Source organism: Thalassophryne amazonica, chromosome 6 (genome assembly GCF_902500255.1).
Source record: "Thalassophryne amazonica chromosome 6, fThaAma1.1, whole genome shotgun sequence".
Classification (NCBI taxonomy): Eukaryota; Metazoa; Chordata; class Actinopteri; order Batrachoidiformes; family Batrachoididae; genus Thalassophryne; species Thalassophryne amazonica.
In genome coordinates, this window is record NC_047108.1 from 94,376,604 (window position 1) to 94,398,768 (window position 22,165).

Sequence of the window (22,165 nt, forward strand, 5' to 3'; positions counted from 1 at the left end):
GCATGGTAACTGCCTGCTGGGTTTACATTGAGCTGTGTGCCAGAGACAGTTTCTTGTTGTTGCCACATTCTTGCAGCATCTCCCTGACCTGCACACTGAAACTGAGAGAACAGAACATGTTTTCTGAAGCAAAGATGTGTTTTGTGTTTGGTGTTACACTTTTGTTTTATGCTGCCATGTCTAACAAGATGGCAGGTGGTATGGTTTATGAAGAGGAACAGAAGAGGAATGATGGGATGAGTAAAGGCGGTAACAAGAGCTAAACAGAGAGGATGACTTTCAGGTAGATGAGAAAACGATGAGTCCAGAGACAGCAGGCAAACACAGGAGAAATCAAATTATTCCTTGTATCCATGTGCCACAGAGGCTGAAACAGATCATTAATCTGTTTCCACTGTCAGCAGGTGAGAAAACACTCTGAGCAACACCACACCTTGTCCTCATTCATGTACACTTGCACATTTCTGCAGGCGCGGCTGCGCAGGGAGAGACCAAGTGAGGAGGCAGAGTCCTGTTCCACTTATCAGAGGACAGGAAGTCTAGGATGGAGAGGAAGGCCCTGTCACACACATAGGAAGACCATAAAGACCGCACTGCATCCTGAAAATTTTAAATGCAGCGGGGAAGTGGTCATAAAGGAAAAATGTGCCATTTTCAATATTGATGGGCGTCTCCCCCCCCCTCCAATTTTTGGTTCAATTCCAATTCACAATATACAAATAATGAATGTTTGAGTTCAATGGTACGAATATTTCATGAGGTGAATGTTCCAGCTTTCACTGAATTACATATTTGTACCATTGAAAGAATGTAAAAACATTTATTATTTGTTTTATATAACGGCTAAAATAGATCATTGTCATTTGATATTTTTTTAATTTATAAACAACAGAAAAGGGACTTACATTTTGGTGTTCCACTGTGACGTGTAGTCTAGTGATGCTGTGCACTGACTTCGGACTTCCATAAAAAAAAAATCTTTGTGTAGTTCCTCAGTCCAGCCAAAAATCACATCAGCGTTTCATCTGAACAGCTCTTCATCATCCAGATGGGTTACAGTGGAGTGGATTTTGTATGTGTGTGTAGCAGCGTCAGGTATAGTGGGGAAAATAAGTATTTGACCCCCTGTCAGTTTTGCAGATTTTCCCACCTACAAAGAATGGAGAGGTCTGTAATTTTTATCGTAGGTACACTTCAGTTGTGAGAGACAGAATCTGAAATAAATCCAGAAAATCACATTGTATGATTTTTAAATAATTAATTTGCATTTTATTGCATAAAATAAGTATTTGACCCCCTAGAAAAACAGAGCTTAATTGGTACAGAAACATTTGTCATTTGCCATTACAGAGGTCAGACGTTTCCTGTAGTTCTTGACCAAGTTTTCACATTTTGGTCCACTCCTCCATACAGATCTCCTCTAAATCTTTCAGGTTTGAAGTTTCAGCTCCCTCCAAAGATTTTCTATTGAGTTCAGGTCTGGAGACTGGCCAGGCCACTCCAGGACTTTGAAATGCTTCTTACGGAGCCCCTCCTTAGTTGCCCTGGCTGTGTGTTTGGGGTCATTGTCATGCTGGAAGACCCAGCCATGACCCATCTTCAATGCTCTTGCTGAGGGAAGGAGGTTGTTTGCCAAAATCTCACAATACATGACCCCATCCATCCTCCCTTCAATACGGTGCAGTCGTCCTGTCCCCTTTGCAGAAGCACCCCCAGAGTATGATGTTTCCACCCCCATGTTTCATGGTTGGGATGGTTTTCTTGGGGTTGTTCTCATCCTCTAAACATAGTAAGTGGAGTTTATTCCAAGAAGCTCTATTTTGGTCTCATCTGACCACATGACCTTCTCCCATGCCTCCTCTGGATCATCCAGATGGTCACTGGTGAACTTCAAACAGGCCTGGACATGTGCTGGCTTGAGCAGGGGGACCTTGCTGCCCTGCAGGATTTTAAACCATCATCGTGTGTTACTAATGTAATCTTTGTGACTGTGGTCCCAGCACTCTTCAGGTCATTGACCAGGTCCTCCTGTGTAGTTCTGAGCTTTCTCAGAATCATCCTTATCCCACGAAGTGAGATCTTGTATGGAATCCCAGACCGAGGGAGATTGACAGTCATCGTGTGTTTCATCCACTTTCTAATAAATAATCATAACAGTTATTATCTTCTACCAAGCTGCTTGCCTGTTGTCCTGCAGTCCATCCCAGCCTTGTGCAGGTCTACAGCTTTGTCCCTGGTGTCCTTAGACAGCTGTTTGGTCTTGGCTGTGGTGGACAGGTTGGAGTGTGATTGATTGAGTGTGTGAACAGGTGTCTTTTATAGAGGTAACAAGTTCAAACAGGTGCAATTAATACAGGTAAAGTGTGCAGAATAAGAGGGCTTCTTAAAGAAAAATTAACAGGTCTGTGAGAGCCAGAATTCTTGCTGGTTGGTAGGGGTTCAAATACTTATTTTATGCAATAAAATGCAAATTAAGTATTTAAAAATCATACAATGTGATTTTCTGGAATTTCTTTTTAGATTCTGTCTCTCACAGTTGAAGTGTACCTACAATAAAAATTACAGACCTCTCCATTCTTTGTAGGTGGGAAAAAATGCAAAACTGACAGGGGGGTCAAATGCTTATTTTCCCCACTGTAACTCAATCAAATCATCATGTCGCTGTCCCGCACACACGCACACATGCAACTGGCTTGGTCGAGCTGTGTACCTCCTCAGTGCAGCGAAAAAAAAGTCACGTCAGAAATGAGTCCAGGTTTTCTTTCTCACTTCCTGCTAACAGACAGCACAGTGTGTGTGTGTGTGTGTGTGTGTGTGTGTGTGTGTATTTTACAAGAATTAGCAGTGTCAATTAGTTCAAACTATGTCTCAGGATAGTCGTGTCCCCGCGCGTGCGCGCGCACACACATGCAACCTGGTCAGCGCTTGTGCGTGCGTGAACAACAAAAATAAGACTGTATACGTCCTCAGTACAGCGAAAAAAAAATCACGTCAGAAATGAGTCCAGCTTTTGTTCTCCCTTCCTGCTAACAACCTTCAGGCAGCACAGTGGATTGGTTTCGTGTGTTTGTGCGCGCGCGTGCACAGTGTGGGTGCGCGTGCAGGTGGGTGGGCACGTACTCATGCTCGAGCATGTGTGTCCGCGACATGCGCATGCACAAGGACATGCGCGTGCGTGATCACATGTGCGCGTGTTCGCATGTGCATGTGAGAATGCAGTGGTACCAAATGTATGGAACCAAATTTGCACTTTAAATCTAATCAAGCTGCACTCTGAATGCAGTGCAACACAAATGGGATGAATTAATCCATATCATGTGACATACAAAGCACCAATCAAATGACAAGAATCCACTCAGCTATTACATAACTACTAACATGATACAGATTCTGAAACAAGAGCTCCTTTTTCACCTTGTTGAATCTTGTTGAATCCAGCGATAAGACGTCAGCAGGTTTTAGACCCTTTGCTTACCGTGCTCCTACATTGTGGAATATAGTTTACCTATTGATATTACAAACTCCACTTAAGTTGAATCTTTTAATGCAAATATTAAAGGATTATTAACAGAGTGCGAGGTCTGTACAGGAAAATATCAGGCTGAGGTGTAAGTACAGACCTCGCTATCGCTCAGCCTGTGCGAAAAACAGAGGTCTGATAATCCCGTACAGACCGAGCAAGCGAGGTTAATAATTTATTTTATATATATATATATATATATATATATAAACACATAAACCTATGGTTTTACCCGAATATGAAAGCTGCTGACTGTTTTAGGCTTGTAGTCAGAGATCTGTTTGCTTCACCTCCATGAAGAACTTGCTAACAGATGGTGCAGTTTTTAGCTGGTAAGCTTTCAATCTGTGTGCATTTTCCAATGCTATTTAGATATTTATGGAGTATGTTCATGTCCGACTTGGTTTTTGTAATCGTGTTTTTAGGTTTCTGGTTTGTAACGAATGGGATACGCATTTCGAACCAATCATCGTGGTAACTGGCCAGCTATGGGAAAATATCGGACCGGAAATCAGCCAATCAGAGCATGCATAGCTTCACAACCATATAGTAATAAAATTTATTTTTCATCTGTTTGCAATTAGTTATATTGTTTTATGTTAGCTCAACTATATTTGCTGTTTTTGTTTATTTGTATTTGGCATATTACAAACTGTAATTAGAATATAGGAAAGATCTTGCATACAAACAGGCTGATTGATCAACTGTGAATTAGTTATTGCAGTGCATAGCTCATTTGACTGAAGTCACTCTCCTTAGAAGATTTACAGTGTTCAAAATAAAAATAAACGGAGCCACAGATTAATTGCAAAGTTTACACAAGTGTAATGTTATGATGACTCATTTTTAAATGATAACTGTTAATTTTGATGCAGTCACGGTAAAAGGAGCAGCTGCTCTCCACTATGAGACTTAGTCCATCTTGAATGCAGCCTGTTAAAGACAGTCTACTGGAGGCTCAACTTTGTGCACGCTTATAACTGTGAAAAATCCAAGAAATACATCTGTGTGATCAGGCAGCCTAAAAAACAGTTTGCAGTTCCGCGTGTATGTTCATGGTGGAAGCAAAACGGGGTTAAAACAGCGTGCTGCTCCGGTACAAAGAACACATTTGGCACATATTGAGATCCGAAATCAGACACACTATCAAAGTAAAATAAAATTAACAAAAGCCTACCGGCTCCACTGAGAACAAAATATAAATGGAAAACAACTGAACAGGGCACTCACCCACTTGTAGAATGATTTCCAAGATTAAATATGTAAATTCCACAGCATCAAAGAAGTTGTCATGCATGGATCACGTGTAATCACCTGCCAGAAAAGAATAATCCACGGCAGCTCCACCATCAGTGCCTCACAAAGTTCTTAGAAGGTCCGTTATCTTCAGAAAATAACATATTCAGACTTTTTCCTATATAAGAAATTCATCTGCATGTTCAGGCAGCCTGTAAAAACAGCGGGAGTAAAATAGCGTCCTGTGACAGACAGTAGAGTCAGCACAAATCTGACAGACTTTCAAAAAATTAAGAGTTTTGGGGTGAAGTGTGTAGTCTCTTCTCTGTACATTCGATTTAAATCTGAGCCATCACTTTCGAATGAAAGCACAGAAGCTTCATTATCGGACATCGGGATGTTTCTGCTTTTCCTAAAATGTACATCTCATGCAGAGAAAGGCAGAGTAAGACATTTTCCGGAAATGCACCTGCTGACTCGCAGAGAGAGAGAGATAATTAGCAATAAAGTACATCAGGGGCCGCTAATTATTACCGCATGTGCACAGATAGACTTAAAATCATGATTACTTTGATGTAGTGTTGCTAACCAAAACGTTAATGTGCATCATATTCTTTAAGCTGTACTCTGCGAATGGGGTAGCATGGGGCTTTACACGCAGAGGGCAGATCTTAATCATCAAATGCTTTTTTTATGTGTTTCTCTGTGTGCGTATGTGTATTTTTTGCTGCAGACAAAGCATGACACGCAGCACGCATCAAATTAATTAATAGCACTTTGATGTTGCATTTTAGCCATCTGACAACACAGAACTGTGACACGTATCAGAATGAAGGAATTTTTCATGAAACTTATATCTGCCTAAATTTGAAAATGACTGTAATGGTCAGTAAAAAGTCTTTTGTGCTCAGCGGATAAAACCGATGAATTTCAGTTAGGCCTTTTTTTTTTTTTTTTTTTGCCAATAGCTATATATATTGCGATACATGAATATCTTCTTGCAGGATTTTTCATGATCCACTGAAAACAGCTGAAAACCCTGTACATATACCACTCTGTATGTGGCGCAGTAACGTCCACAAGAATCAACGAAGGCAGGTGTAAACAGTTAGTCAGTGTAGCAGCAGAAGTTACAGCTTTTGCAAAGTGGCACACTGAGTAAAATAAAACCTTTTAAGAGAGAGGGTCCACGCTGACCATCTGAAATATTTATTGCGTATGTACAACAAAGCAGTGTGTTTGTGTATTTTTAAAAGACGACATTGCTGTGTTTATCTACTGGCTGATCAACTCACAGACAAGAGAGGATGCACACTTTAAATGAATCAAGTTTAACTATTAACAACAAGATGCCTTTATTCAGATTTGATCAGTTTTGATCAACAGGGTGAACAGCGACTTTATTAATGCCGGTTTTGCGGAACAGTTGTAATCCACACCCCAGTTTTTCACAGGCTGTGTTCATGTTCACACACAGCCTGTCCGGTGACTGAATTAAAGCTCCAAAACGTGTGACGACATGAAAAAAAAATAGTTACTTGGGAAATCAGTGTGACAGCAGAAGGCGAGAACATTTCAAAGCTGCAAACTGAGTAAATTAATTCTTTTAACCTGACCAGTTTCGTGCTTTCAACTGGATTCATCATCACAGCCCACTGAAAACTGTTGACAGAAGATGCTGTTTGGATATTCTTTAATTCCTTATTGTTGAAATTGCTTGTGAATAAGTGCAGTGTTTTCAAAGAAGTCCCTCATTGTTATAATAAGGTGCTCCGGGTGCTCTGAGATTGTGATTGATGCACAGCACAGCAAGTGAGAATATGCATGTCACACACATGCATTAAACCCCCTTTATACAGGGATGGGGTCTGTTCAGTGGTCCTTGTGCGTGTGTCCTCTCTGTATCCTCTCACAAACTGCCGTAATCGCAATGGTCGCAGTGAAGTATGAAGCTGCACCTGATTTCCGCGGAAGAGTCGCCAAGCCGGGAAGTTGCACAACTGCCACACAGGCCACACAAAAAACACCTCACAGACCATCCCACAAGCACCCAATAATCACATCAGCAATGACTACCGCAGCAACAATATAACCTCCACTGTAAGTCGACCACAGTGATGTGAATTTGGACATGAACTCAGGGACAGAAGAGCAATATTATTTCAATAGCACAAGCAACCGGCACGCAATGACCGGGGCTGTTTGCCATGAGTTTCATAAATAAAGTTAATTTTATAAAGCACAAAATGAGTTCCTTGTCAGCTGATGTCCACCGAGATGGTCAGGAACTTTTGTGTATGTTCAAATCTGAACAGATCAGGGCGAGAGATTTGTTGTATACTTCACCTGTGGCTGATGGTTCATTCTGGGCTTCTGATGGTGTCAGTTCAGCACAAGTGGACATGCAGCTCAGCTGTCACTGAAAGGACGTGTCACGTCAGACAAGTAATCTGTGCTGTAATTGCTGTTATGATGACGACCTGTAGCACTAGGTAACTAAAAACCTTTCACCATGGAAGACAAATTCATATTGAAATGTATTAATTTGTATCACGCTAAGTCACCATGCGGTCGCCTCAAGGCGCTTCACACAACACAAAAAACAGAACAAAATGAATTAAAAGATTAAAAAGCACAAGAGAATAAAAACATAAAAAGGTAAAAAGAAAAAAGAAAACATGCAATAACATAAAATACTAACGATAAAACACTAAATATTAAATGATTTCTTTTTCCATGTTTCTGTATGACCACATTCAGTTCGGATTATGCGTGCGTGTCCCACACACACGTGCATAATCCATTTTTTTCCAGTGATGTGCACCTGATGTGCCTGAAACACCTCATGTGGTACATTTTAATATACGAATAGGTACATTAAGTTTATTGCGGACTCCCCCACAGTTTTGCATAAAATTCACATGAGACAACAACATGCACAAAGGCCTCTGAAGTGGTGAAATAGGTGTTGGGGCATGTCCAGCTCATGCACAATACGACTGAAAAGCAACCGGAAGCCATCTGAAAGCCACCTGAAAGCCGTCCTGTGTGACCAACACAGAGGTGGTTTTGTCCCATGCCATGAGCGGCACGGTGGCGCAATCCTCCGCTTCTCTTTCCATGAAAAAAACTCCTGTAACAGTAGAATGTGCCGAAAAAGTGCTGATGTCCACACCTTCTGCCTTTTTTGTGAAAGTCAGATGACATCCCGGATCAACAAAGCCTTCATGTTGGAAATGATCTGGTTGTTTCAGCGGGGTTTGAGCTTGTCGATCGGCGCTCAGAGCGCGGCGCGCTCTCAGCCGCTGTGGGCGGTCTTTAAACCGGCTGGAGCACTCCTTAATCTGTGTAATCCCCATAAAATCGTCACTGAAAGCCATCTAAATTTTCCGAATGGTGTCCAGCTGGAGGTCTCTCACAGTTTCTGGAAAAATTTGATGCAGCAAAGCTCCAAATCGTTCAGGCATTTATTTGCAATAAAAATCCGACGAGAGGGGTGGACCACTGCTCACACAAAGCCTGCTCACAGACGAATGACACAACCGACAGGCGTGAAAAAACTCACACATGCGCACGAAGGTTCAAGCTTGGCTGATGCAATCACACGTGATTCAAATCCATATGGTTTTTGCAAAAAATAAAAAGGTCCGATACTTTGTGGACAGACCTCGTACAACTGTGGAATCATATTGCACGTGAAGATTGCACATGGTTTACAGATATTGCACAAGAAACTTGAAGGTGTGGATTAGAGTGATTTGTTATTGTTCAGTGCAGTGATCGCTCTGGGGAGAAAGCTGTCCCTGAGTCTGTTTCTCGTTGTTTTGATTGACCTATACCGTTGGCCGGAGGGTAGTAGGTCAAACAGGTAGTTGCTGGGGTGGGATGTGTCTTTGCTGAGAGAGCAGAGCACATCCACACCACACTTCTAATATGTTACTGAAGTCCCTACAAAGTTTTATTATGTCATTAATACATCAGTGCACTTGTTACTACATCCTTATTTAGTTCTTACTGCATCCTGCTTTGACCACTCCTCGCTGTGGGTTTTTTTTTTTAGCATGTCCAAAACTCAAACACATTCACCATGTCTATGGAGAATAATACAACATCCTTAACCATTTCTACTGCATCCTTCCAGTTCTTTGCAGACATTGTGAAAACACATGACTGTGCATGACAGGGATTTAAAGAAGTGAAGGTACAGGTGTTGGCATCTGTCTGGGTTTTAAGCCTGTTGCCACCCAAGTTTTGAACAAGGAGCAGTGTTCTCATTTTTCTATCATAAAAAAAGTTTTAAAGATAAAAAGTAAAGTGAAGCAACTGCAGCTCTTGCTGTGTCACTGGTGTGAGTTTTCATGGCCGCACCAGGGCCGTGTGCCTCTGTTTTGTCAACAGAGATTATGAAAGAGCGAGCAGCTTGCTGGCAGGCGGCAGACTGGAGGGGGAGGTAACAGCAAGGCTGTTTGCGTTGCCCACGGCCTCCCCTGCTAACGCTGTCACCCCGCCCTCTCTTTTCCACTATGTCCTCCTCCCGTTTTGTCTCTGCAACCAACACCCCACGTCGACCATTCTGTCTTCATGGTCTCGCCCCATTTAACAGAAAAAACCCTGCGGCTTTTGAGTGTTAGTGCATGCCTGGTCAACTCTTCTCACATTGTCTCAAATGTTTTTGATCTTTAAACTGATCCATACCTCATAAGATTGAGTTTGGCCCTAATTCAAGATAAAACACTATGGGTTCACACTGGGGAATGTGAGGATGTTACTAACTTGTGTTTTTTTTTTTTTTTTTTTTTTTTTTTTTTTTTGTTTGTTTGTTTTTGGAAGATTTTAATTTGCCTGCTCACATTGCAAATTAAATAAAACTATAGATTATTTGTTCTTTCAAATTTTTCCCCATGCACTTCATGTCTGTCCTACACTTTCTGGCATGTTGTTGTTTGTTGCCCTGTAATTCCCCCCCTTTCCACTGTGACTCACTGCATTGTGGTAGGTCTGTCATCTCTCATCTCTCGACTTTTTCTTTCCCCAAACTTTTTTTTTCAGTTGCTGCTCATCCACTTTTTCTACTGATTACCTCAACAATTTTGTTACCTGTACCTGCTTAAAACACACACACACACAGTCATAATTTGATTAAAGAGTTGAAAAGGCATACACATGTGAACTGTTATTGTGAAGTATCATATTTTCCGGAATAAAAGTCGAGTTTTTTTTTTTTTTTTTTACTAGTTTAAGAGGTCCTGGGACTTGTAGTCTTATATACCGAAAATTCACGTTTCCGTATGTTTTCATTACAGTGGAAACGAGAAACACATTAAACTGTTCCAATCCGTGTGTGATAATCCACAGTCAATTATTAAATGACATGCTGGGATATTCCCAAACAAACTGCAGACTCCACGCTGTGTACATGGACTCATAAAATCTGTTTTTTCATTCTGTTATGACCAGAGTTGTCCCAAACACTTTATCAACAGGTTATCTCTTTTTTTACTTCTTCTAAAGAGGTAAAGTGAAGAAGTACTGGTAAAGAACAAATAGAAGAAGAAGAAAAGATTCTTTGATCTTAAGAAATAATGTTTTAGTTTTTTTAACTGTAGGCCCACACTCTTGAATAAAAAGGGGAATATATATATTTATTTATTTTATTTAGAAACTTATTTGGACTATTTGAAATAACAAGTAAAGCTCTTTTAAGAATCTGAACAAGAGGAAAATTACTGGTGAGTTTATCTTTTACATATGTACTACAAAGAGTTTTCAAAAGTTTTATTGCATTTCACGTTTACCTCATGTGATTGTTCAGTGGCTTAAAGAAGCAGTTTACTCAAGTTTTGTGCCTGGTATAGTAACATTAATAAGCTCTTAGCTGTGCTTCTTAATGCTGTGTGTGCCTTTTTAAGAGAATTATGTGCCAATTAAATTAATTTTGGGCCCCCTGCTTTTTCCCCTTTATGTAGCACCCCTTGGGAATATACTGCAGCACTTTGGGATTCCCTTTCATTGCTATGCTGATGACACTCAATTGTACATGCCAATAACTGCTTGTAATCTCATTCACATAAAATCTTTGGAAGATTGCCTTGCATCAGTAAGAAGTTGGATGTCTAGTAACTTCCTACTTTTAAATTCTGATAAGACTGGTTATGGTTCTTGGTCCAGTGAGGTATCAGCATGAATTTGATCAGCTAGCGCTTAGCTTAGGTTCGTGTGTTATGCATCATATGGATAAAGTGAGGAACCTTGGAGTAATTTTTGATCCTACGTTGTCCTTTGATCTCCATATTACAGACATTACGAGGACTGCTTTCTTCCATTTGTGAAATATAGCGAAGATTCGTCCCATCCTGTCTGTGGCTGTTGCTGAGACTTTGATTCATGCATTTGTCTCTTCTAGATTGGACTATTGTAATGCTCTATTTTCTGGTTTACCACAGTCCAGGATTAGGGGTCTTCAACTGGTTCAAAATGCTGCTGCCATGCTGCTGCCAGACTTTTGACACAAAGCAGAAAGTTTGACCACATTACGCCCGTTTTGGCATCCCTGCACTGGCTTCCAGTCGCTGCAAGATCAGATTTTAAAGTACTGTTATTAGTTTATAAAATTGTTCATGGACTTGCTATCTGACTGACCTGGTAAGCCCCTATGTACCAGCTCGGGCCCTGCGTTCTCAGGGTGCAGGACTTCCACGTGTTCCCAGGGTGAATAAAAAGTCTGCCGGTCACAGAGCTTTCTCCTACTGTGCCCCAGCTCTGTGGAACGATCTCCCGGCACACATTCGGCAGTCGCATGCTGTGGAGACTTTTAAGTCACGTTTAAAGACTCATTTGTTTTCCCTGTTTTATCATTAGTGTTATGATGTGTTTATATTCTTGTATTTTTTATGGTTGTCTTTTTATTGTGTTTTAAATTTTTAATTCAATTTTTTTTATGTTGTGTGAAGCGCCTTGAGACGATTTCATCGTGAATTGGCGCTATATAAATTAATACATTTAAATTTGAATTTTGCTTCTTGTTGCACTCATTGGTAAATATGACTTGTGCTCTTGTGTACAGTTTTGGGGTGACAGTGGGGGGGCTCATAAAGAGGCATTTTTGGACAGGGGCAACTTGTACTCTGGAGTGACTTATATTCCTAAAAGTATGCCAAGAGCTGGTTAAAGGTTGAAATTAATACAAAAGTTGTGTTTAAGAGTGTACTTTGCCTCGCAAGACTAAAAACAGTCTCTGCACTCCTGTATCATAACGTGCAATCAATGTGACATCTACAGCTACAGTTTATGCTGTTTTTAGAAACATAGTTTCAGAATTTATTTACTTTTTGCTACAACAAACGTTTTAATCACGGTGTCACCGACCAAACGGTCCCCCTAACAAACGGTCCCCCTGATGACGCGGTTCACGAATTGACACCTCGTTTCTGCTTCAAACTGCACTCCAGTCATCTATCTCAGCGACAGATACACTCAACAAAAATATAAACGCAACACTTTTGGTTTTGCTCCCATTTTGTATGAGATGAACTCAACGATCTAAAACTTTTTCCACATATACAATATCACCATTTCCCTCAAATATTGTTCACAAACCAGTCTAAATCTGTGATAGTGAGCACTTCTCCTTTGCTGAGATAATCCATCCCACCTCACAGGTGTGCCATATCAAGATGCTGATTAGACACCATGATTAGTGCACAGGTGTGCCTTAGACTGCCCACAATAAAAGGCCACTCTGAAAGGTGCAGTTTTATCACACAGCACAATGCCACAGATGTCACAAGATTTGAGAGAGCGTGCAATTGGCATGCTGACAGCAGGAATGTCAATTTGGCAGTACATCCAACCAGCCTCACAACCGCAGACCACATGTAACCACACCTGCCCAGGACCTCCACATCTAGCATGTTCACCTCCAAGATCGTCTGAGACCAGCCACTCGGACAGCTGCTGAAACAATCGGTTTGCATAACCAAAGAATTTCTGCACAAACTGTCAGAAACCGTCTCAGGGAAGCTCATCTGCATGCTCGTCGTCCTCATCGGGGTCTCGACCTGACTCCAGTTCGTTGTCGTAACCGACTTGAGTGGGCAAATGCTCACATTCGCTGGCGTTTGACACTTTGTAGAGGTGTTCTCTTCACGGATGAATCCCGGTTCACACTGTTCAGGGCAGATGGCAGACCGCGTGTGTGGCGTCATGTGGGTGAGCGCTTTTCTGATGTCAATGTTGTGGATCGAGTGGCCCATGGTGGCGGTGGGGTTATGGTATGGGCAGGCGTCTGTTATGGACGAAGAACACAGGTGCATTTTATTGATGGCATTTTGAATGCACAGAGATACCGTGACGAGATCCTGAGGCCCATTGTTGTGCCATACATCCAAGAACATCACCTCATGTTGCAGCAGGATAATGTACGGCCCCATGTTGCAAGGATCTGTACACAATTCTTGGAAGCTGAAAATGTCTCAGTTCTTGCATGGCCGGCATACTCACCGGACATGTCACCCATTGAGCATGTTTGGGATGCTCTGGGCCGGCGTATACGACAACGTGTACCAGTTCCTGCCAATATCCAGCAACTTCGCACAGCCATTGAAGAGGAGTGGACCAACATTCCACAGGCCACAATTGACAACCTGATCAACTCTATGCGAAGGAGATGTGTTGTACTGCATGAGGCAAATGGTGGTCACACCAGATACTGACTGGTATCCCCCCCCAATAAAACAAAACTGCACCTTTCAGAGTGGCCTTTTATTGTGGGCAGTCTAAGGCACACCTGTGCGCTAATCATGGTGTCTAATCAGCATCTTGGTATGGCACACCTGTGAGGTGGGATGGATTATCTCAGCAAAGGAAAAGTGCTCACTATCACAGATTTAGACTGGTTTGTGAACAATATTTGAGGGAAATGGTGATATTGTGCATGTGGAAAAAGTTTTAGATCTTTGAGTTCATCTCATACAAAATGGGAACAAAACCAAAAGTGTTGCGTTTATATTTTTGTTGAGTGTAGATGATGTACAACAATCATTTCCACATAAATTCAGCATTATTTCATCATAAAAGGCGATCAGAGCACTGCAGCTAAACAAGCTGCTAGCTGATGTGTTCACTGCGCGTCGGTAATTTCAATGCGTCACGGAATTTCATCGAGTTTCTGCTTAAAACTGACTGTAGAATGATTTAAGAGGTTTTACCTTTATTATCTGATGGTTAATAATCCCATTAATCCATTTGATTGCTTTGGGTGAAGAGACTCCATCTCAGACGTGTTGCTGTGGTCCGAAATGATGCATGTGCAGATGCAAAAGGCGGACCGATTTTTGGGGTGGACCGTTTGGTCTGCAACAATGGTTTAAAATAACTAGTAAAACAATAAATAAAATGATCATGCTGACAATGAGATTGTTCTCAAAACTTTATCAGTTAGCAGGGCTGAAATGTAAAAAGCTTCTTAAGGAATAAGAAAAAGATGGGCCAATTTGCCATTGGCATCAAATGGCACTGTCTATTGCCATTTGATGTTTCACATAGAAGAAAGTTTGGAGCATCTTTATTTAAATGTTTTATGCTGTAGCAGTGTAAAGGTGCTTTAACGTCATTGAAATCTTCATGTGTATGTGTGTTTTGTTTCTGTGCAGGATTCATGAGAATTTTGCCCCAGTGTTGGAAAAAAATATGAGCATCCACAGTAATTTTCATCCAGCCTTATACTATTTTTCACACAACAAAAACTGTTGACAGTCAGTGTGTGGTAATTCAATTTTTGATTGTAAAGTTTCATGAAATTGTCCTAGATAATGAAGACTTTAATACGTACATGATTTAGGAGTTTAAAATATGGACTGTTCTCTCTGATTTAAAGCGTGCCACGCACAGTGGATCCGGAAAGTATTCACATAATGACGATGTGAAAAAAGTTTGGGGGTTTTTGTTTGTTTGTTTGTTTAGATTTTTTACAAATTTCTTAAAAATAAAAGATCTAAGAAATCACACGTACATGAGTATTCACAGCCTTTGTCATGAAGCTCAAAATTAAGCTCAGGTGCATCCTGTTTCCATTGATCAGCCTTGAGATGTTTCTACAGTTTAAATGGAGTCCACCTAGGGTAAATTCAGTTGATTGGACATGATTTGGAAAGGGACACACCTGTCTACAAATAAGGTCCCACAGTTGATAGTGCATTACAGAGTGCAAAGCAAGCATGAAGTCAGAGGAATTGTCTGTAGACCTCTGGAACAGGATTATCTCATGGCACACAACTGGGGAAGGGTACAGAAACATTTCTGCTGCTTTGAAGGTCCCAGTGAGTACAGTGACCTTCATCATCTATAAATGGATGACATTTGGATCCACCAGGACTATTCCTAGAGCTGGTCGCCTGTCTAAACTGAGAAATCATGGGAGAAGGACCTTAGTCAGGGAGGTGACCAAGAACCTGATGGTCACTCTGTCAGAGCTCCAGCATTCCTCTGTGTAGAGAGGAGAACCTTCCAGAAGGACAACCATCTCTGCAGCAATCAACCAATCAGGCCTGTATGGTAGAGTGACCAGACAGAAGCCACTCCTTAGTAAAAGACACATGGCAGCCCACCTGGAGTTTGTCAAAAGGCACCTGAAGGACTCTCAGACCATGAAAAACAAAATTCTTTGGTTTGATGAGACAAAGATTGAACTCTTTGCCAGGCGTCATGTGCGGAGGAAACCAAGCACCATCGCTACAGTGAAGCATGGTGGTGGCAGCATTATGCTGTGGAAATGTTTTTCAGCGGTAGGAACTGGGAGACTAGTCAAGATTGAGGGAAAGATGAACGCAGCAATGTACAGAGACCTCCTGGATGAAAACCTGCTCCAGAGTGCTCTTGACCTCACACTGGGCCGACGGTTCATCTTTCAGCATGGCAATGACCCTAAGCACACAGCCAAGATATCAAAGGGGTGGTTTTAGGACAACTCTGTGAATGTCCTTGAGTGGCCCAGCCACAGCCCAGACCCAAGTCTCTGGAGAGATCTGAAAACATGATGGAGCTTGAGAGGTTCTGAATACTTATGTGCATGCAACTTCATAGTTTTTATTTTTAATAAATTTGCAAAAAACTTTTTCATGTTGTCATTATGGGGTGTTGTGAGTACAGTTTTGTCATAACAAAATGTGGAAAAGGTGCAGCACCATGAATACTTTCTGGATGCACTACATATGTTAATTAGAGATTTTCAAAAAAGTGGTACCAAAACCAGGCTAAATTCTGGAATACATACCCAGACCGAAATTTGTAAATTGCTTAATTCATTCTAAAAGCAGCATGACTGAAAAGCACTTGAAGGACAGTCAGCCGACTGGAAATAGGACTAAGACTAATTTAATGCAATCCATAATGCTGTCAACACCGACACTGGAAGCAGTAAGATGTCACACACACACACACACACACACAACAGAACCTTGTAATGGGGGGGAAATTAATGTTTATTCCCATATGATTCTGATGTACTACATAATCAGTGCTGATAGCAACTCTGCTTGGATTCATCTGGGAATGAGACATACTGACACAGACCTGGATAACTACATGAAATATGGACTTGATGTGACTTGGTGCCAGGAATGAAGGGGATTTCCAGTGTACATATTGGTGAGCAGTACTGTCCCTGTACTTGAGATTCACTGGCAGGGTATTATCGTCTGACAGAACTGTTTTCTCATATCACTTCTGGACAATGTCTGAACCTGATTGTCCAGAGTTGCCCTTTCATATGGTGGTGTAATTTTTGGTTGGTGCACCACGAGTTTCAGCTTTATAGTGGAGAAACATTTCCATACAAGAAAAACTGTGAGGTCTGGGCTCATGTTTCTCATGTGCATTCTGATAAACTGTATGTAAATGTCTGCGGTTTCTTTTAAAGAAAATCCTTAATTATGTCACTCCACAATGAATCTGTAAAACTGGTCATGTGACACACAAAAGTTACATTATGCAGTTCCTTCAGTCACAACCACAGAAACAAACAAATCCTTCAGAGATGTCTGGTTGTCTTGGTGGCTTCCCCCACTTGAGCGAGAGAGAGACAGACAGAGAGAGAGAGAGAGAGAGAGACAGAGAGAGAGAGAGAGGTCTTTCTCTTTAAGTCTATAAAAATAAGGCTATAAAAAATAAAAGTACTTAATTCTTTCACCAAAGCATCAAATCTAGGCTTTCATCTTATGGCCCAGTCACACGGCACATGATGATTCCTGAATGAAGGGAAAAAGCAAAAAACATCACAATTCGTTGAGAAAAGGTGGACGAAAGAGCTTTTATCACCGAACAGTCTGCGAAGCAAGAGCGCAAAAGGGACAAAAGAGGAAATTAACAAAACCGAAGCTCATGATCTTGACGAAATGCGCCTGGAGCCACAGCTGGAGCAGTGTGTGTCTGCATCTCTGCGTTCCAGGACTCAGCGCTGGGACGGAGCTCATAGCGCCGAGTCCTGGAGAAACTGCAAACAGAAGCTGTAGAGATCTGTGCGCACATCGGTGGACCACCTGCTCTGGTTCCTCATCCAGAACAAAAGAGGGATCATCTCCATCATCATCAGAACCCTCACTGTCTGTCGACACGCTGCGCGCTCCGTCTTCCTCCAATTAAAAAAAAAAAAAAGTGTGCTGTGGTCACTGCTGTATCACTGTATTATATTCTAAGCCATATATATTTATTTATAACAGAAAATGTCAAAAGGGAGAATAAATATGAATATAAGTGTAAAGATGATTGAATATATCAGAGCAGTAAATTAATCAGTGCGTGTGACATGTTTAGCCGCATGTTCTCCTTGAATTGCTGGCTGTCTGAGTGGTGTCCAAAAAATGAGGTGGGCTTCATAGATAATTGGCAAAGCTTCTGGGGAAAACCTGGTCTTGTTAGGAGAGACGGCATCCATCCCACTTTGGATGGAGCAGCTCTCATTTCTAGAAATCTTGCCAATTTTCTTAAATCCTCCAAACCGTGACTATCCAGGGTTGGGACCAGGAAGCAGAGTTGTAGTCTTACACACCTCTCTGCAGCTTCTCTCCCCCTGCCATCCCCTCATTACCCCATCCCCGTAGAGACGGTGCCTGCTACCAGACTACCAATAACCAGCAAAATCTATTTAAGCATAAAAATTCAAAAAAAAAAAATAATATAGCACCTTCAACTGCACCACAGACTAAAACAGTTAAATGTGGTCTATTAAACATTAGGTCTCTCTCTTCTAAGTCCCTGTTAGTAAATGATATAATAATTGATCAACATATTGATTTATTCTGCCTTACAGAAACCTGGTTACAGCAGGATGAATATGTTAGTTTAAATGAGTCACACTAACTGCCAGAAAGCTCATAGCACGGGCCGAGGCGGATGATTAGCAGCAATCTTCCATTCCAGCTTATTAATTAATCAAAAACCCAGACAGAGCTTTAATTCATTTGAAAGCTTGACTCTTAGTCTTGTCCATCCAAATTGGAAGTCCCAAAAACCAGTTTTATTTGTTGTTATCTATCGTCCTCCTGGTCCTTACTGTGAGTTTCTCTGTGAATTTTCAGAACTTTTGTCTGACTTAGTGCTTAGCTCAGATAAGATAATTATAGTGGGCGATTTTAACATCCACACAGATGCTGAGAATGACAGTCTCAACACTGCATTTAATCTATTATTAGACTCAATTGGCTTTGCTCAAAATGTAAATGAGTCCACCCACCACTTTAATCATATCTTAGATCTTGTTCTGACTTATGGTATGGAAATTGAAGACTTAACAGTATTCCCTGAAAACTCCCTTCTGTCTGATCATTTCTTAATAACATTTACATTTACTCTGATGGACTACCCAGCAGTGGGGAATAAGTTTCATTACACTAGAAGTCTTTCAGAAAGCGCTGTAACTAGGTTTAAGGATATGTTTCCTTCTTTATGTTCCCTAATGCCATATACCAACACAGTGCAGAGTAGCTACCTAAACTCTGTAAGTAAGATAGAGTATCTCGTCAATAGTTTTACATCCTCATTGAAGACAACTTTGGATGCTGTAGCTCCTCTGAAAAAGAGAGCTTTAAATCAGAAGTGCCTGACTCCGTGGTATAACTCACAAACTCGCAGCTTAAAGCAGATAACCCGTAAGTTGGAGAGGAAATGGCGTCTCACTAATTTAGAAGATCTTCACTTAGCCTGGAAAAAGAGTCTGTTGCTCTATAAAAAAGCCCTCCGTAAAGCTAGGACATCTTACTACTCATCACTAATTGAAGAAAATAAGAACAACCCCAGGTTTCTTTTCAGCACTGTAGCCAGGCTGACAAAGAGTCAGAGCTCTATTGAGCCGAGTATTCCTTTAACTTTAACTAGTAATGACTTCATGACTTTCTTTGCTAATAAAATTTTAACTATTAGAGAAAAATTACTCATAACCATCCCAAAGACGTATCGTTATCTTTGGCTGTTTTCAGTGATGCCGGTATTTGGTTAGACTCTTTCTCTCAGATTGTTCTGTCTGAGTTATTTTCATTAGTTACTTCATCCAAACCATCAACATGTCTATTAGACCCCATTCCTACCAGGCTGCTCAAGGAAGCCCTACCATTATTTAATGCTTCGATCTAAATATGATCAATCTATCTTTATTAGTTGGCTATGTACCACAGGCTTTTAAGGTGGCAGTAATTAAACCATTACTTAAAAAGCCATCACTTGACCCAGCTATCTTAGGTAATTATAGGCCAATCTCCAACCTTCCTTTTCTCTCAAAAATTCTTGAAAGGGTAGTTGTAAAACAGCTAACTGATCATCTGCAGAGGAATGGTCTATTTGAAGAGTTTCAGTCAGGTTTTAGAATTCATCATAGTACAGAAACAGCATTAGTGAAGGTTGCAAATGATCTTCTTATGGCCTCAGACAGTGGACTCATCTCTGTGCTTGTTCTGTTAGACCTCAGTGCTGCTTTTGATACTGTTGACCATAAAATTTTATTACAGAGATTAGAGCATGCCATAGGTATTAAAGGCACTGCGCTGCGGTGGTTTGAATCATATTTATCTAATAGATTACAATTTGTTCATGTAAATGGGGAATCTTCTTTTTTTCTTTCTTTCTAATATTTATTTCATTCATTTAAAAGAAAAACAGAAAAGCAAAAAACAAAAGCACCACAATACCAGAATGAAAAGGAGCAGAAAGAAGAACAAGTCTTATGATTTCTGCCCCTTTTAACAATACAATCTTTCAATATACAGCATCATAGTCAACATTATTTAACAGATTGCATTTCTTTAACTTGTCACATACCACTGACCCATTTCATAATTATGACCATTAATTAATAGATTACATCACTGACAGGTTATATTTAAACTTAAGACACTCCAAACATTATTAACAGTTTACTTTTTTTTTTTTTACTTTCTTGCAGCCCACTGACTTACTTCATAGTTTCATACTTACTTAATACATCTAATTTAATATGTTTTTTAAATAATTTAAGTGACCTTAATTCTTTAATTTCTTTATTAAGATTGTTCCATAATTTGACACCATTTACTGCAATACTCCTTTCCTTTACTTTGGTTCTAAATCTTGTTTTTTTAAAGACTTCTATTCCTTTCAATTTATAACTACTTACTCTTTTTTCAAACATATTTTGAATGTTTGTTGGTAAAGTATTTTATTAACTTGGTACATCGTTTGTAATATTTTCAAATCAACTAAATCATGAAATTTAAGTACCCTATACTTAATAAACAATGGATTAGATGGATCTCTAAAACCACTGTTACTAATCACTTTTAAAGCTCTTTTCTGCAAAATAAATAAAGGTTGTATATAGGTTGTATATGTTGATCCCCAGATTTCTACACAGTAAGTTAAATATGGGACAATCAATGAATTGTACAATGTTAATAAACCATAACTATTTAATGAATATTTTACTTTATGCAAAACAGCAATGGCTTTCGCTATTTTTCCTTTTATGTAATTTATGTGTGACTTCCATGTAAGATCTTCATCAATCATGACTCCTAAAAATTTCATTTCTTTTACCCTTTGTATATCCATTCCATCTATTTGTAATGACACATTATTTTCTTTCGCTCTATCATTAAACAATATGAAATTTGTCTTATTAATATTTAGTGACAATCTGTTTATATCAAACCAATGTTTAACTTTTTCCAACTCTGTATTTATCACTTGTGCTACTTCCTGTATATCTGATCCAGAGTAAAACAGCGTTGTATCATCAGCAAATAAAATGCTGCCAAGCACATTAGATACATTCACAAAATCATTGATATACAAAATAAACAGTTTGGGTCCAAGTACAGATCCTTGTGGTACTCCATAAATAATGTTACACAATTCTGATTTGGTATTATTTATCTGAACAAACTGTTTTCTATTTTCTAAGTAGCTTTTTACCCACTGATGTGCAAAACCTCTTATTCCATATTGTTGTAACTTGTGGAGCAATCTTGAGTGGTCTATAACATCAAAAGCCTTTTTCAGGTCAATAAAAATACTTACAAAATAATCCTTATTATCTATTGTTGTTGATATTTTCTCTATAGTTCCATAATTGCCATAGCTGTCGAATGTTTTGTTCTGAATCCATACTGAGCATTATTTAAAATATGATGTTTCTCAATAAATTTATCCAATCTTGTTACAAAAACTTTTTCCATAATTTTAGAAAACTGTGGAAGCAATGATACTGGCCTGTAATTACAAAAATTATGTTTGTCTCCATTTTTATATAATGGGACTACCTTAGCAATTTTCATTTCATCTGGAAAAACCCCAGTTGACAGAGACAGATTACAAATATAAGTAAATGGTTCAATAACAATTTCTATTATACTTTTTACAGTCATCATGTCTAAATCTTCATGGTCAGTTGATCTTTTGCTTACACAGTTTTTTACAATATTTCTTATTTCATCTTTTTCCACATTGTCCAGGAAAATACTATTGACCGTATTTACCAATGTACATCATTTATCTTCTATTATTGGTTTATTTCCCACCAGACTTGACCCTACATTTGAAAAATAATCATTAAACCCATTTGCAACTTCTTTTATATCATATATCTCTTTATTTTCCTTAACAAAGTAATTTGGAATAGTTTTCTTTCGTTCCATCACTATCAATCACACTTTTTATAATTCCCCATGTTACCCTCATATTATCTTTACTCTTATTTAGTTTTTCACTGTAATAATCTTTTTTTGTTTCCTAATTATTGTTAATAGTTTATTTTTATATTTTTTGTATTTATGTTCTGATTCCTTTGTTTGCAATTTTAAAAAGCACCTGTATAAATAGTTTTTCTTTGCACAAGCATTTTTTTATTCCCTTTGTCAGCCATGGTTTATTTACTCTTTTCTTACTAAT

The 22,165-nt window shown here is 39.7% G+C and overlaps 1 protein-coding gene across 3 annotated transcripts in view; it reads left to right on the plus strand.

Moving 5' to 3' along the window:
- LOC117512666 (nuclear receptor coactivator 3-like) overlaps positions 1 to 22,165 on the plus strand; it is a 179,868-nt gene that overhangs the window by 109,086 nt on the left and 48,617 nt on the right. The window lies entirely within an intron of this gene.